Source organism: Cervus elaphus, chromosome 22, assembly GCF_910594005.1.
Source record: "Cervus elaphus chromosome 22, mCerEla1.1, whole genome shotgun sequence".
Taxonomy (NCBI): domain Eukaryota; kingdom Metazoa; phylum Chordata; class Mammalia; order Artiodactyla; family Cervidae; genus Cervus; species Cervus elaphus.
In genome coordinates, this window is record NC_057836.1 from 63,170,163 (window position 1) to 63,184,875 (window position 14,713).

A 14,713-nucleotide genomic window follows, 5' to 3' on the forward strand; every position below is an offset into this window, starting at 1 on the left:
CATACAGCTAAAGACTAGGAGGGGGGTACTCTTTTGCCCCCTTCTGATGCCTATGTCAGAAGCTTTCTCTATACTTTAATAAAACTTTATAACACAAAATCTCTGAGCGATCCAGCCTCGTCTCTGGCCCCGGATTGAATTCATCTCCTCCGGAGGCCAAGAATCCCGCGTCTTATCGTTCAGCAACAACCTTTCATCTTGGGGGCTCGTCCGGGATCCTTCAGGACAAGGTAAGGATGCTTGGAGCTCTAGTTCTTTGTTCTCCTAGAGAACACATTTTCCGCTGTACTTTACTAACTCTATGGTGTGCTTGTGTGAATGAATGAAACGCCCTGCGCGAAGCAAATGAGGAGCCCTGCTCTGCGGTCCCACGGTGACCTCATAAGGCTATGGCAAAAACCTGTCGGGGGTTTATACCGACCTGCCAATGCCAAGAGGCAACCAATGTCTCCTTCGGGAACTGACCAGAAACGGGCAAAGCGTGTGGACCGAACTCTCCTTTCTCGGTCAAACTTTTCGGTCTCTTTGACCATTTCATAACTCCTTGGGAATTAGAAGTACTAACCTTATCTATCGGATCATAGACTTTCAAGGGACCTGTGACCTATGTTGCTACTCTACTGTGGTCTAGGTCTCAAACTTAGATTGGTAGTCAGGAAGCGCCTAGCCTCGCTAGGCATGGAAAGTTCGGAAGCTAGATGGAGCTCTAACTCCCAGAGCATCTCTGAGTTTAAAGGTTACTCAGATTGGAACTGCAATGGTTTTTTCCTTTGGTAACACTGGCTCTTAGTGGACCAGAGGAGGCTCTTATACCGGTGTGGTGACGCTTGGAAGGAACATCTCAGTTTCATGTTTGTATCGGTCTTATTGCGGTCAGGAATGTACTCAGGGTCGTGCACAGGCACTCAGGTGATGAATGTGTCCCCCAGAGGTCTTAGCTTGGGAAGCATTCCGGAAGGTTACTCTGATTGCGCCCCGGGTGGCATCAGAGGCAAGCGAGGTAAAGGGCTGGACGTCAGTCAGGGATGCCATCAGGTCTACCCCTGGTGCATCCCCACCCCGTCTCGGTGGTAGAACCGGGAGGGACGAGTGTGACGCCTGCGTCGGTAAGAGACAGACTAAGTCCGACCAGGAAGGAAAAGCTTTTGGTGTAACGTCTGTCTACACCCCCATCTAGAGCAGGGAGGGACGCCTCCGGTAGAAAAAATGGCGCTGGTCGCTTTTTTTCTCTCTTACAGATGGGAGCTAACAATTCCAGCCTCACTCCTTTGAACTGTATCCTGAAAAACTGGGATAGATTTGATCCCCAGGGCTTAAAGAAGACACACCTGGTCTTCCTATGTGATACTGCATGGCCACGGTCCCCACTGGGAGTCAGGTGGTCCCAGCTACAGAACCAGACTGGGACTATAACACTGCTAAAGGAAGATGGGATCAGAGTCATTTTGTCAGATGTATTCTTGAAGGACTCAGACAGGCACGTTCTAAGCCTTTAAACTATGGCAAACTGGCAGACATAGAACAGGAGGAGAAAGAAGCTCCTGGTAAATTCCTAGATAGACTGAGAGAAGCCCTTCGCAGATTCACTGAGATTGATCCCGAAAGTGAAAAAGGGAAAGTGATCTTAAAAGATAAATTTCTCACTCAGTCGGCTCCAGATATTCGCCGTAAGTTATCAAAACGGGCGTATGGACCAAATCAGTCTTTAGATAATCTGTTACAACTGGCTCAGACAGTCTATTATGGTAGGGAATATGAGGAAAAGAAAGAAAGGCAGAGAAAGACGAAGGAAAAGGCAGAAGCCCTCGCAATGGCTATGAAAACCGTTCTTAAGCAGCCTGAGAAAAATGCCCAGAGGGACCCAGGTGAAAAGGGATGGGCTTGCTATTGCTGTGGAAAGGAGGGGCATCTCAAGCGGGATTGCCCTCAGGCATCTAAGCCGCCCCCGGCTCCATGTCCGGTCTGCAAGGGACCACACTGGAGGAGAGACTGCCCCCAGAGGCGTAGGTCTCAGGGGTCTGACTCTCAAGACAATCAGGACTGAAGGTGCCCGGGGGTCCCCACACAAGCTCCCGTCCTAATTACACCTGAGGAACCCCGGGTATTAATAACAGTGGGAGGCCAATCCGTCAATTTCCTTTTAGATACTGGGGCAACTTACTCCGTGCTTACTGAAGCCCCTGGCCCACTTTCTTCCCGATCCGCTTCCGTAATGGGACTGTCTGGACGAGCCAAAAGGTATTACTTCAGTTAAGCTCTATCATGCAACTGGGATTCTGTGCTATTTTCACACGAGTTTCTTATCGTGCCAAAATCACCCTCACCCCTTTTGGGGAGGGATATACTGAGCAAAGTCCATGCCTCTGTTTTCATGAATATGGAGCCTTCCCTTTCTCTCCCTTTAGTTGAACAAAATGTGAATCCTAGAGTATGGGCTGATGGAAAATCTGTGGGTCGAGCACAAAATGCTATTCCTGTAGTTGTCAAGCTCAAAGACCCACACTTATTCCCACATAAGAAGCAGTATCCACTGAAACCTGAGGTTAAAGAAGGGTTAAAACCCATCATTGAGAATTTAAAAGAGCAGGGACTATTAGTTCCCTGTAACAGTCCATGCAACACTCCTATTTTGGGTGTAAAAAAATCAAATGATAAATGGAGATTAGTTCAAGATTTACAAATAATAAATGAGGCTGTGGTTCCTTTACACCCCGTGGTGCCTAATCCCTATACTCTATTGTCTGAAATTCCTGAACGAGCCAAATATTTTTCAGTAATTGATTTAAAAGATGCCTTCTATTCAGTGCCTTTGGCGGAGGAAAGTCAATTTCTATTTGCCTTTGAAGACCCCACACAGCCAGCTTCCCAGTTAACCTGGACAGTTTTGCCGCAGGGATTTCGTGACAGTCCTCACTTATTTGGACAGAGTTTGTCACGAGATCTACAAAACTTTAATAGCTCTGAAGCGGTAGTGTTACAATATGTAGATGATATTTTGCTCTGTGCTGAGACAGAGGAAGCTTGTTCACGAGCCTCAGAAGATTTCTTAAACTTTCTGGCAGGCTGCGGGTACAAGGCATCAAGAGAAAAGGCTCAGCTTTGTCAACAATCTGTTAGATATCTGGGCCTAATCATCTCAGAAGGGACTAGGGCCATAGGCCCTGAGAGAATTAAACCTATACTAAACCATCCCCTACCTATGACTTTAAGACAATTGAGAGGATTTTTGGGAATCACAGGCTACTGTCGTATTTGGATTCCGAGCTATGGGGAACTTGCCCGGCCTTTATATAAACTTATAGCTGAAACTCAGCAGGCCCAAACCGACAAACTGGTTTGGTCTCCAGATACTCAAAAGGCTTTTAAGGTTCTTCAGACTGCTCTCCTGCAAGCTCCGGCTTTGAGTTTGCCCACAGGGTCAGAATTTAACCTGTTTGTCACTGAAAGAAAAGGTATGGCCTTGGGAGTTTTGACACAACCCCGGGGGCCTCACCAGCAACCTATTGCTTATCTAAGCAAAGAATTAGATGTAATTGCACGTGGGTGGCCCCACTGCCTAAGAGTAATTGGGGCAACGGCTTTATTAGCACCTGAAGCTTTAAAAATAATTAATGGGCGAAACCTTACCGTACTGACTTCTCATGATGTGAGTGGAATCTTAAATTCTAAGGTTAATATTTGGATGACAGACAGTAGACTTCTTAAATATCAGTCACTGTTGTTAGAAGGACCAGTAACTAAGCTTAAAGTTTGTGAAAATTTAAATCCTGCCACTTTCCTTCCTGAGAAGGAAGATGAAACACCTGATCACGATTGTTCCCAATTCCTAACCTTAAACTATGCAGCTCGGGAGGATCTAATGGATACCCCATTAGACAATCCTGACATGGAAATATTTACAGACGGCAGTTCTTTTGTTCGGGATGGAAAGCGCAAAGCAGGTTACGCGGTGGTAACTGCTGAACAGGTTTTAGAAGCAAAATCTCTCCCCCAGGGAACCAGTGCCCAGTTAGCGGAGCTTGTGGCTCTGACCCGAGCTCTAGAGTTAAGCAAAGGGCAGCTAGTAAATATCTACACTGATTCTAAGTATGCTTATTTGACTTTACATGCTCATGCTGCAATATAGAAAGAAAGACAGTTTAAAACAGCAACAGGAGAACCTATTAAGCATTTCAGAGAGATTGAGAGACTTTTAACTGCTATCTATTGTCCTAAAGAAGTAGCGGTTATGCATTGCAAAGGGCACAACAGGGATGGGAGTAAAGTAGCTGCCGGTAACCTGCTGGCTGATTCTCAAGCCAAAAAAGCGGCACTTTACGAAACCCCCTCCCTACAGACGCCTTTGATCTGGACAGGTCCTGTAGAACAGGAAAAACCACAATATACTGAGGAAGAATTAGAAAGATATGAAAAAAGAGGAGCAAAGATTACTGATAAAGGATGGTTACAGTCCGAGGATGGACGATTAATAATTCCTGAAAATGCTCAGTGGAAAATTCTTAAGGGTTTACATCAGAGTTTTCATTTGGGTGTAAAAAGTACTTACCAGATGGCTTCTCGTTTGTTTGAAGGTAAAAATATAATGAAAACTTTAAAGAACATTATCAAACGGTGTGAGGTATGTCAGAAAAATAACCCAAAGACTGAAAAGCTAGCAAAATCTGGATTACAACGAAAGGGAAAGTATCCTGGAGAAGACTGGGAAATTGATTTTACTCATATGCCAAAAGCTAATGGATATTCTTGCTTACAAGTTTGGGTGGATACTTTTACTGGATGGATTGAGGCGTTCCCCTGTCGTAGTGAACAAGCTAAAGAGGTTATAAAGATTTTAATCCATGAAATTATCCCCAGGTTTGGGCTGCCACGGAGCCTTCAGAGTGACAATGGCTCCGCCTTTAAAGCTGCTGTAACGCAGGGGGTGTCTAAAGCTCTAGGAATAGAGTATCACTTACACTGTTCCTGGAGACCCCAATCCTCAGGAAAGGTTGAAAAAGCTAATGACGTTATCAAAAGACATCTGCACAAATTAACTCAAGAAACGCAGGACAACTGGATTAAAGTCCTACCCATAGCTTTAATGAGGGCTCGAACTGCCCCAAAAAAGGAGGGACTGTCCCCCTTTGAATGTATTTATGGAAGGCCTTTCTTACGCACAGACATTGTTATAGATCCTGAGGCCTTAGAGTTAACTAATTATGTAACTCAACTCTCAGCTTTTCAACAGGCATTAAAAGAACTCCGGGAGACGACTCCTGACCCAGCCTCTGAATCCAGCAAGCCTCTATTTGAGCCAGGAACCGAGGTCCTCATAAAAACATTGGGATCTGGGGGCTCATCCTTCGAGCCCCTCTGAGAAAGCCCTTACCAGGTTATTCTTTCTTCTCCCACAGCTGTCAAGGTCCCAGGAATTGATTCGTGGATACATCACACTCGAGTCAAGAGGTGGCACCCTGACCAGAACTAAGTGATGTCATTTTATGTTTTTACTTTCTATGCTCTGACTTTGTATGTTTCAGATGGGCCTGATAATCTATGTGAGCCTACTTCTGCTGACTCCAAAAATCCTGAGTCTGCCCTTTGATCCTCAAGACAATGCCTTCCTGTCCTGGGCTCACTCCTATGCTGCATTCCACAATCCGTCTAACTGCTGGGTCTGCGGAGCACTCCCCTCTTCATCAGTGGAAGGCTTCCCGTGGTGGACATCTCCACTTCAAGGAAAAGACTTTCTCCAAGTCTGCGAATACCTTCGACAACAATCACATGTGATGCCTCTTCTTCGTCTGATGACATCTAACAACCCTAGAATAGACTGGTGCAATACTTTGTACCTTAACTATGGACATAACGTAACTTTTAATTCTGATTGTTTTGTTTTTGCTGTTTGCTCCCTGCATCTATAACTGTGTAACTGGATTTGTTTCTAGTCGCCTGAAAGCTTTTAAGTTACAAATGGTTGCTCAAACTCCTGCTATCACTGCAGATTCCTCCGACTACTATTTGGGGCCCCTGGATCAGACATCCTCACTATGAGGATTAGGAGAATATGTTGCCTCACCAATTTAGGGACAACGCCCCTTGTCAGCTCGGAAGCAGTTATGGAATGAAAACGACGCCCCGTTTCCCTAGGCAACATAATTCTCCTAAAAGAAAAGGGGGGAATGAGAGGGTAACAGGCAGGAAGGCCAGGGGTCTCCAAATGGAGGAAAGAGGCTGTAAGTGCCAGACATTTTTATCTCTCTTAAATGGCAGGAAGAAACAAACCAGCGATCTGTTTTTCCTTCTCTATACAAATTTAAAAGGAGGTTTTTCTTAACATTCTGTGTTGCCATGACACCTGGTCTCACCTAAAGCTAATTACTCTCAAACTTTGAGTTAACCAATACATTCCTTTTTCGTAAGGAAATGTTGTCTTAAGCTATGTTAATGAACCCCAGACTCTATATTCAAGTTGGTTCCGCCAAACGGCCTAACTTACTTACTCAGGTATTGTTCCCCTAATCTATGTAAACGGAATTATTTGTTGGTATTCTGCCCTTCTACAAGATTCAAGTCAATCGTTTTATGGCCTGGGATGAATTATCTGATGCCATTCTAAATTTTATGACATTCCTTTCATTTCATTAACAGACTGTGAGTGACTATATAACATACAGCTAAAGACTAGGAGGGGGGTACTCTTTTGCCCCCTTCTGATGCCTATGTCAGAAGCTTTCTCTATACTTTAATAAAACTTTATAACACAAAAGCTCTGAGCGATCCAGCCTCGTTTCTGGCCCCGGATTGAATTCGTCTCCTCCAGAGGCCAAGAATCCCGCGTCTTATCGTTCAGCAACAACCTTTCAAAAGGATGTGTGGATCCCCTGTGGAGACCACAGAGAAAGACCTAATTCCCCACCTCATCACGACCGGAGGCCTCACATCCTTTGAAAACTCCAGAGGTACGCGGAGATCAGTGCCTCCAAAGGAGACGATGCCTGACTCCTCGTGAAACTTGATAGGAGTCCCAGGATTCCTGTGGCACGTGGAAAGGGACCCTTGGTCTCCCGCCTCAGCTGGAGAGGCGTCCCAATTGCCCTGCCAAGCCTCGAGGAGAATCCCGAGTTGTCCCTCGCAACTAGGCAGGAGTCCTGACGTCGCTGAACAAACACGTGTGTGGGAGGGCCATCCCCGTCGTAACTCGAGAATATACCCCAGGTTCCCGCCGCAACTCGAGAAAAACCATGAGACTTCCCCCTCGCCGCGAGATGAGGCCCGATTCCCCTGCACTGCGTGCAGAGCAATTCCGTGTTGCACATCACACATGAACGGAGCCTTGATTTCCTTGATGGCACTCCAGAGAAAGCCCAAGAACCCTCTTTCAAGGCTAGAGGGATCCTGAGGTCACTGTAGCAACACGAAAGAGCTCCGTGGACCAAAAATCAACTCGAGATGAGAGGTTAGACCCTGGCTTCGACTCCACAGGAATACCACCTTACCACAAGCACCTCAAGAGGAGGCTTCTCTCAGCTCTAGCTATGTGAGAGGGACCCTGAGTTTGCGGCCTCAAGTGGAATGGACACCGCGATGCCCTGACGCGAAATAAGGCCGGATATCCCTGCAGTGACTTGAATGCAGGCTCGTCTTGCATCTCCCAAGAAGAAAGGATGTCTGAATCCCCTGTGGAGACCACAGAGAAAGACCTAGTTCCCCACCTCATCGCGACCGGAGGCCTCACATCCTTTGAAAACTCCAGAGGTACGCGGAGATCAGTGTCTCTAAATGAGACGATGCCTGAATCCTCGTGAAACATGATAGGAGTCCCAGGATTCCTGTGGCACGTGGAAAGGGACCCTTGGTCTTCTGCCTCAGCTGGAGAGGCGTCCCAATTGCCCTGCCAAGCCTCGAGGAGAATCCCGAGTTGTCCCTCGCAACTAGGCAGGAGTGCTGACGTCGCTGAACAAACACGTGTGTGGAAGGGCCATCCCCGTCGTAACTCGAGAATATACCCCAGGTTCCCGCCGCAACTGGAGAAAAACCATGAGACTTCCCCCTCGCCGCGAGATGAAGCCCGATTCCCCTGCACTGCGTGCAGAGCAATTCCGTGTTGCACATCACACATGAACGGAGCCTTGATTTCCTTGATGGCACTCCAGAGAAAGCCCAAGAACCCTCTTTCAAGGCTAGAGGGATCCTGAGGTCACTGGAGCAACACGAAAGAGCTCCGTGGACCAAAAATCAACTCGAGATGAGAGGTTAGACCCTGGCTTCGGCTTCACAGGAATACCACCTTACCACAAGCACCTCAAGAGAAGGCTTCTCTCAGCTCTAGCTATGTGAGAGGGACCCTGAGTTTGCGGCCTCAAGTGGAATGGACACCGCGATGCCCTGACTCGAAATAAGGCCGGATATCCCTGCAGTGACTTGAATGCAGGCTCGTCTTGCATCTCCCAAGATGAAAGGATGTCTGAATCCCCTGTGGAAACCACAGAGAAAGACCTAATTCCCCACCTCATCGCGACCGGAGGCCTCACATCCTTTGAAAACTCCAGAGGTACGCGAAGATCAGTGTCTCCAAATGAGACGATGCCTGAATCCTCGTGAAACATGATAGGAGTCCCAGGATTCCTGTGGCACGTGGAAAGGGACCCTTGGTCTCCTGCCTCAGCTGTAGAGGCGTCCCAATTGCCCTGCCAAGCCTCGAGGAGAATCCCGAGTTGTCCCTCGCAACTAGGCAGGAGTGCTGACGTCGCTGAACAAACACGTGTGTGGAAGGGCCATCCCCGTCGTAACTCGAGAATATACCCCAGGTTCCCGCCGCAACTGGAGAAAAACCATGAGACTTCCCCCTCGCCGCGAGATGAGGCCCGATTCCCCTGCACTGCATGCAGAGCAATTCCGTGTTGCACATCACACATGAAAGGAGCCTTGATTTCCTTGATGGCACTCCAGAGAAACCCCAAGAACACTGTTGCAAGGCTAGAGGGATCCTGAGGTCACTGTAGCAACACGAAAGAGCTCCGTGGACCAAAAATCAACTCGAGATGAGAGGTTAGTCCCTGGCTTCAACTCCAGAGGAATACCACCTTACCACAAGCACGTCAAGAGGAGGCTTCTCTCAGCTCTAGGTATGTGAGAGGGACCCTGATTTTGCGGCCTCAAGTGGAATGGACACTGCGATGCCCTGACGTGAAATAAGGCCGTATATCCCGGCAGTGACTTGAATGCAGGCTCGTCTTGCATCTCCCAAGATGAAAGGATGTCTGAATCCCCTGTGGAGACCACAGAAAAAGACCTAGTTCCCCACCTCATGGCGACCGGAGGCCTCACATTCTTTGAAAACTCCAGAGGTGCGCGGAGATCAGTGCCTCCAAAGGAGACGATGCCTGACTCCTCGTGAAACTTGATAGGAGTCCCAGAATTACTGTGGCACGTGGAAAGGGACCCTTGGTCTACTGCCTCAGCTGGAGAGGCGTCCCAGTTGCCCTGCCAAGCCTCGAGGAGAATCCCGAGTTGTCCCTCGTAACTAGGCAGGAGTCCTGACGTCGCTGAACAAACACGTGGGTGGAAGGGCCTTCCCCGACGTAACTCGAGAATATACCCCAGGTTCCCGTCGCAACTCGAAAAAAATCATGAGACTTCCCCCTCGCCGGAAGATGAGGCCCGATTTCCCTGCACTGCATGCAGAGCAATTCCGTGTTGCACATCACACATGAAAGGAGCCTTGATTTACTTGATGGCACTCCATAGAAATCCCAAGAACACTGTTTCAAGGCTACAGGGATCCTGACGTCACTCTAGCAACACGAAAGAGCTCTGTGGACCAAAAATCAACTCGAGATGAGAGGATAGTCCCTGGCTTCGACTCCAGAGGAATACCACCTTACCACAAGCACCTCAAGAGGAGGCTTCTCTCAGCTCTAGGTATGTGAGAGGGACCCTGACTTTGCGGCCTCAAGTGGAATGGACACCGCGATGCCCTGACTCGAAATAAGGCCGGATATCCCTGCAGTGACTTGAATGCAGGCTCGTCTTGCATCTGCCAAGACGAAAGGATGTCTGAATCCCCTGTGGAGACCACAGAGAAAGACCTAGTTCCCCACCTCATCGCAACCGGAGGCCTCACATCCTTTGAAAACTCCAGAGGTACGCGGAGATCAGTGCCTCCAAAGGAGACGATGCCTGACTCCTCCTGAAACTTGATAGGAGTCCCAGGATTCCTGTGGCACGTGGAAAGGGACACTTGCTCTCCCGCCTCAGATGGAGAGGCGTCCCAATTGCCCTGCCAAGCCTCGAGGAGAATCCCGAGTTGTCCCTCGCAACTAGGCAGGAGTCCTGACGTCGCTGAACAAACACGTGGGTGGAAGGGCCATCCCCGTCGTAACTCGAGAATATACCCCAGGTTCCCGCCGCAACTCGAGAAAAACCATGAGACTTCCCCCTCGCCGCGAGATGAGGCCCAATTCCCCTGCACTGCGTGCAGAGCAATTCCGTGTTGCACATCACACATGAAAGGAGCCTTGATTTCCTTGATGGCACTCCAGAGAAACCCCAAGAACACTGTTTCAAGGTTGAGGGATCCTGAGGTCACTGTAGCAACACGAAAGAGCTCCGTGGACCAAAAATCAACTCGAGATGAGAGGTTAGTCCCTGGCTTCGACTCCAGAGTAATACCACCTTACCACAAGCACCTCAAGAGGAGGCTTCTCTCAGCTCTATGTATGTGAGAGGGACCCTGAGTTTGCGGCCTCAAGTGGAATGGACACCGCGATGCCCTGACTCGAAATAAGGTCGGATATCCCTGCAGTGACTTGAATGCAGGCTCGTCTTGCATCTCCCAAGACGAAAGGATGTCTGAATCCCCTGTGGAGACCACAGAGAAAGACCTAGTTCCCCACCTCAGCGCGACCGGAGGCCTCACATCCTTTGAAAACTCCAGAGGTACGCGGAGATCAGTGCCTCCAAAGGAGACGATGCCTGTCTCCTCGTGAAACTTGATAGGAGTCCCAGGATTCCTGTGGCACGTGGAAAGGGACCCTTGGTCTCCCGCCTCAGCTGGAGAGGCGTCCCAATTGCCCTGCCAAGCCTCGAGGAGAATCCCGAGTTGTCCCTCGCAAATAGGCAGGAGTCCTGACGTCTTGAAGAAACACGTGCGTGGAAGGGCCATCCCCGTCGTAACTCGAGAATATACCCCAGGTTCCCGCCGCAACTCAAGAAAAACCATGAGACTTCCCCCTCGCCGCGAGATGAGGCCAGATTCCCCTGCACTGCGTGCAGAGCAATTCCGTGTTGCACATCACACATGAAAGGAGCCTTAATTTCCTTGATGGCACTCCAGAGAAACCCCAAGAACACTGTTTCAAGGCTGGAGGGAACCTGAGGTCCCTGTAGCAGCACGAAAGAGCTCCGTGGACCATGAATCAACTCGAGATGAGAGGTTAGTCCCTGGCTTCGACTCCAGAGGAATACCACCTTACCACAAGCACCTCAAGAGGAGGCTTCTCTCAGCTCTAGGTATGTGAGAGGGACCCTGAGTTTGCGGCCTCAAGTGGAATGGACACCGCGATGCCCTGACTCGAAATCAGGCCGGATATCCCTGCAGTGACTTGAATGCAGGCTCGTCTTGCATCTCCCAAGAAGAAAGGATGTCTGAATCCCCTGTTGAGACCACAGAGAAAGACCTAGTTCCCCACCTCATCGCGACCGGAGGCCTCACATCCCTTGAAAACTCCAGAGGTACGCGGAGATCAGTGCCTCCAAAGGAGACGATGCCTGACTCCTCATGAAACTTGATAGGAGTCCCAGGATTCCTGTGGCACGTGGAAAGGGACCCTTGGTCTCCGGCCTCAGCTGGAGAGGCGTCCCAATTGCCCTGCCAAGCCTCGAGGAGAATCCCGTGTTGTCCCTCGCAACTACGCAGGAGTCTGACGTCGCTGAACAAACACGTGGGTGGAAGGGCCATCCCCGTCGTAACTCGAGAATATACCCCAGGTTCCCATCGCAACTCGAGAAAAACCATGAGACTTCCCCCTCGCCGCAAAATAAGGCCCGATACCCTGCACTGCGTGCAGAGCAATTCCGTGTTGCACATCACACATGAAAGGAGCCTTGATTTCCTTGATGGCACTCCAGAGAAACCCCAAGAACACTGTTTCAAGGCTAGAGGGATCCTGAGGTCACTGTAGCAACACGAAAGAGCTCCGTGGACCAAACGTCAACTCGAGATGAGAGGTTAGTCCCTGGCTTCGACTCCAGGGGAATACCACCTTACCACAAGCACCTTAAGAGGAGGCTTCTCTCAGCTTTAGGTATGTGAGAGGGACCCTGAGTTTGCGGCCTCAAGTGAAATTGACACTGCGATGCCCTGACGCAAAATAAGGCCGGATATCCCTGCCGTGACTTGAATGCAGGCTCGTCTTGCATCTCCCAAGATGAAAGGATGTCTGAATCCCCTGTGGAGTCCGCAGAGAAAGACCTAGTTCCCCACATCATTAGCGACCGGAGTCCTCACATCCTTTGAAAACTCCAGAGGTACGCGGAGATCAGTGCCTCCAAAGGAGACGATGCCTGATTCCTCGTGAAACTTGATAGGAGTCCCCGGATTCCTGTGGCACGTGGAAAGGGACCCTTGGTCTCCCGCCTCAGCTGGAGAGGCGTCCCAATTGCCCTGCCAAGCCTCGAGGAGAATCCCGAGTTGTCCCTCGCAACTAGGCAGGAGTCTGACGTCGCTGAACAAACACGTGGGTGGTAGTGCCATCCCTGTCGTAACTCGAGAATATACCCCAGGTTACCATCGCAACTCGAGAAAAACCATTAGACTTCCCCTCGCCGCAAAATGAGGTCCGATACCCTGCACTGCATGCAGAGCAATTCTGTGCTGCACATCACACATGAAAGGAGCCTTGATTTCCTTGATGGCACTCCAGAGAAACCCCAAAAACACTGTTTCAAGGCGAGAGGGATCCGGAGGTCACTGTGGCAACACGAAAGAGCTCCGTGGACCAAAAATCAACTCGAGATGAGAGGTTAGTCCCTGGCTTCGACTCCAGAGGAATACCACCTTACCACAAGCACCTCAAGAGGAGGCTTCTCTCAGCTCTAGGTATGTGAGAGGGACCCTGAGTTTGCGGCCTCAAGTGGAATGGAAACCGCGATGCCCTGACTCGAAATAAGGCCGAATATCCCTGCAGTGACTTGAATGCAGGCTCGTCTTGCATCTCCCAAGACGAAAGGATGTCTGAATCCCCTGTGGAGACCACAGAAAAAGACCTAGTTCCCCACCTCATCGCGACCGGAGGCCTCACATCCTTTGAAAACTCCAGAGGTACGCGGAGATCAGTGCCTCGAAAGGAGACGATGCCTGACTCCTCGTGAAACTTGATAGGAGTCCCCGGATTCCTGTGGCACGTGGAAAGGGACCCTTGGTCTCCCGCCTCAGCTGGAGAGGCGTCCCAATTGCCCTGCCAAGCCTCGAGGAGAATCCCGAGTTGTCCCTCGCAACTAGGCAGGAGTCTGACGTCGCTGAACAAACACGTGGGTGGTAGTGCCATCCCCGTCGTAACTCGAGAATATACCCCAGGTTACCATCGCAACTCGAGAAAAACCATTAGACTTCCCCTCGCCGCTAAATGAGGTCCGATACCCTGCACTGCGTGCAGAGCAATTTTGTGTTGCACATCACACATGAAAGGAGCCTTGATTTCCTTGATGGCACTCCAGAGAAACCCCAAAAACACTGTTTCAAGGCGAGAGGGATCCGGAGGTCACTGTGGCAACACGAAAGAGCTCCGTGGACCAAAAATCAACTCGAGATGAGAGGTTAGTCCCTGGCTTCGAATCCAGAGGAATACCACCTTACCACAAGCACCTCAAGAGGAGGCTTCTCTTAGCTCTAGGTATGTGAGAGGGACCCTGAGTTTGCGGCCTCAAGTGGAATGGAAACTGCGATGCCCTGACTCGAAATAAGGCCGAATATCCCTGCAATGACTTGAATGCAGGCTCGTCTTGCATTTCCCAAGACGAAAGGATGTCTGAATCCCCTGTGGAGACCACAGAGAAAGACCTAGTTCCCCACCTCATCACGCCCGGAGGCCTCACATCCTTTGAAAACTCCAGAGGTACGCGGAGATCAGTGCCTCCTAAGGAGACGATGCCTGACTCCTCCTGAAACTTGATAGGAGTCCCAGGATTCCTGTGGCACGTGGAAAGGGACCCTTGGTCTCCCGCCTCAGCTGGAGAGGCGTCCCAATTGCCCTGCCAAGCCTCGAGGAGAATCCCGAGTTGTTCCTCGCAACTAGGCAGGAGTCCTGACGTCGCTGAAGAAACACGTGGGTGGAAGGGCCATCCCCGACAAACTCGAGAATATACCCCAGGTTCCCGCCGCAACTCGAGAAAAACCATGAGACTTCCCCCTCGCCGCGAGATGAGGCCCGATTCCCCTGCACTGCGTGCAGAGCAATTCCGTGTTGCACATCACACATGAAAGGAGCCTTGATTTCCTTGATGGCACTCCAGAGAAACCCCAAGAACACTGTTTCAAGGCTGGAGGGATCCTGAGGTCCATGTAGCAGCACGAAAGAGCTCCGTGGACCATGAATCAACTCGAGATGAGAGGTTAGTCCCTGGCTTTGACTCCAGAGGAATACCACCTTACCACAAGCACCTCAAGAGGAGGCTTCTCTCAGCTCTAGGTATGTGAGAGGGACCCTGAGTTTGCGGCCTCAAGTGGAATGGA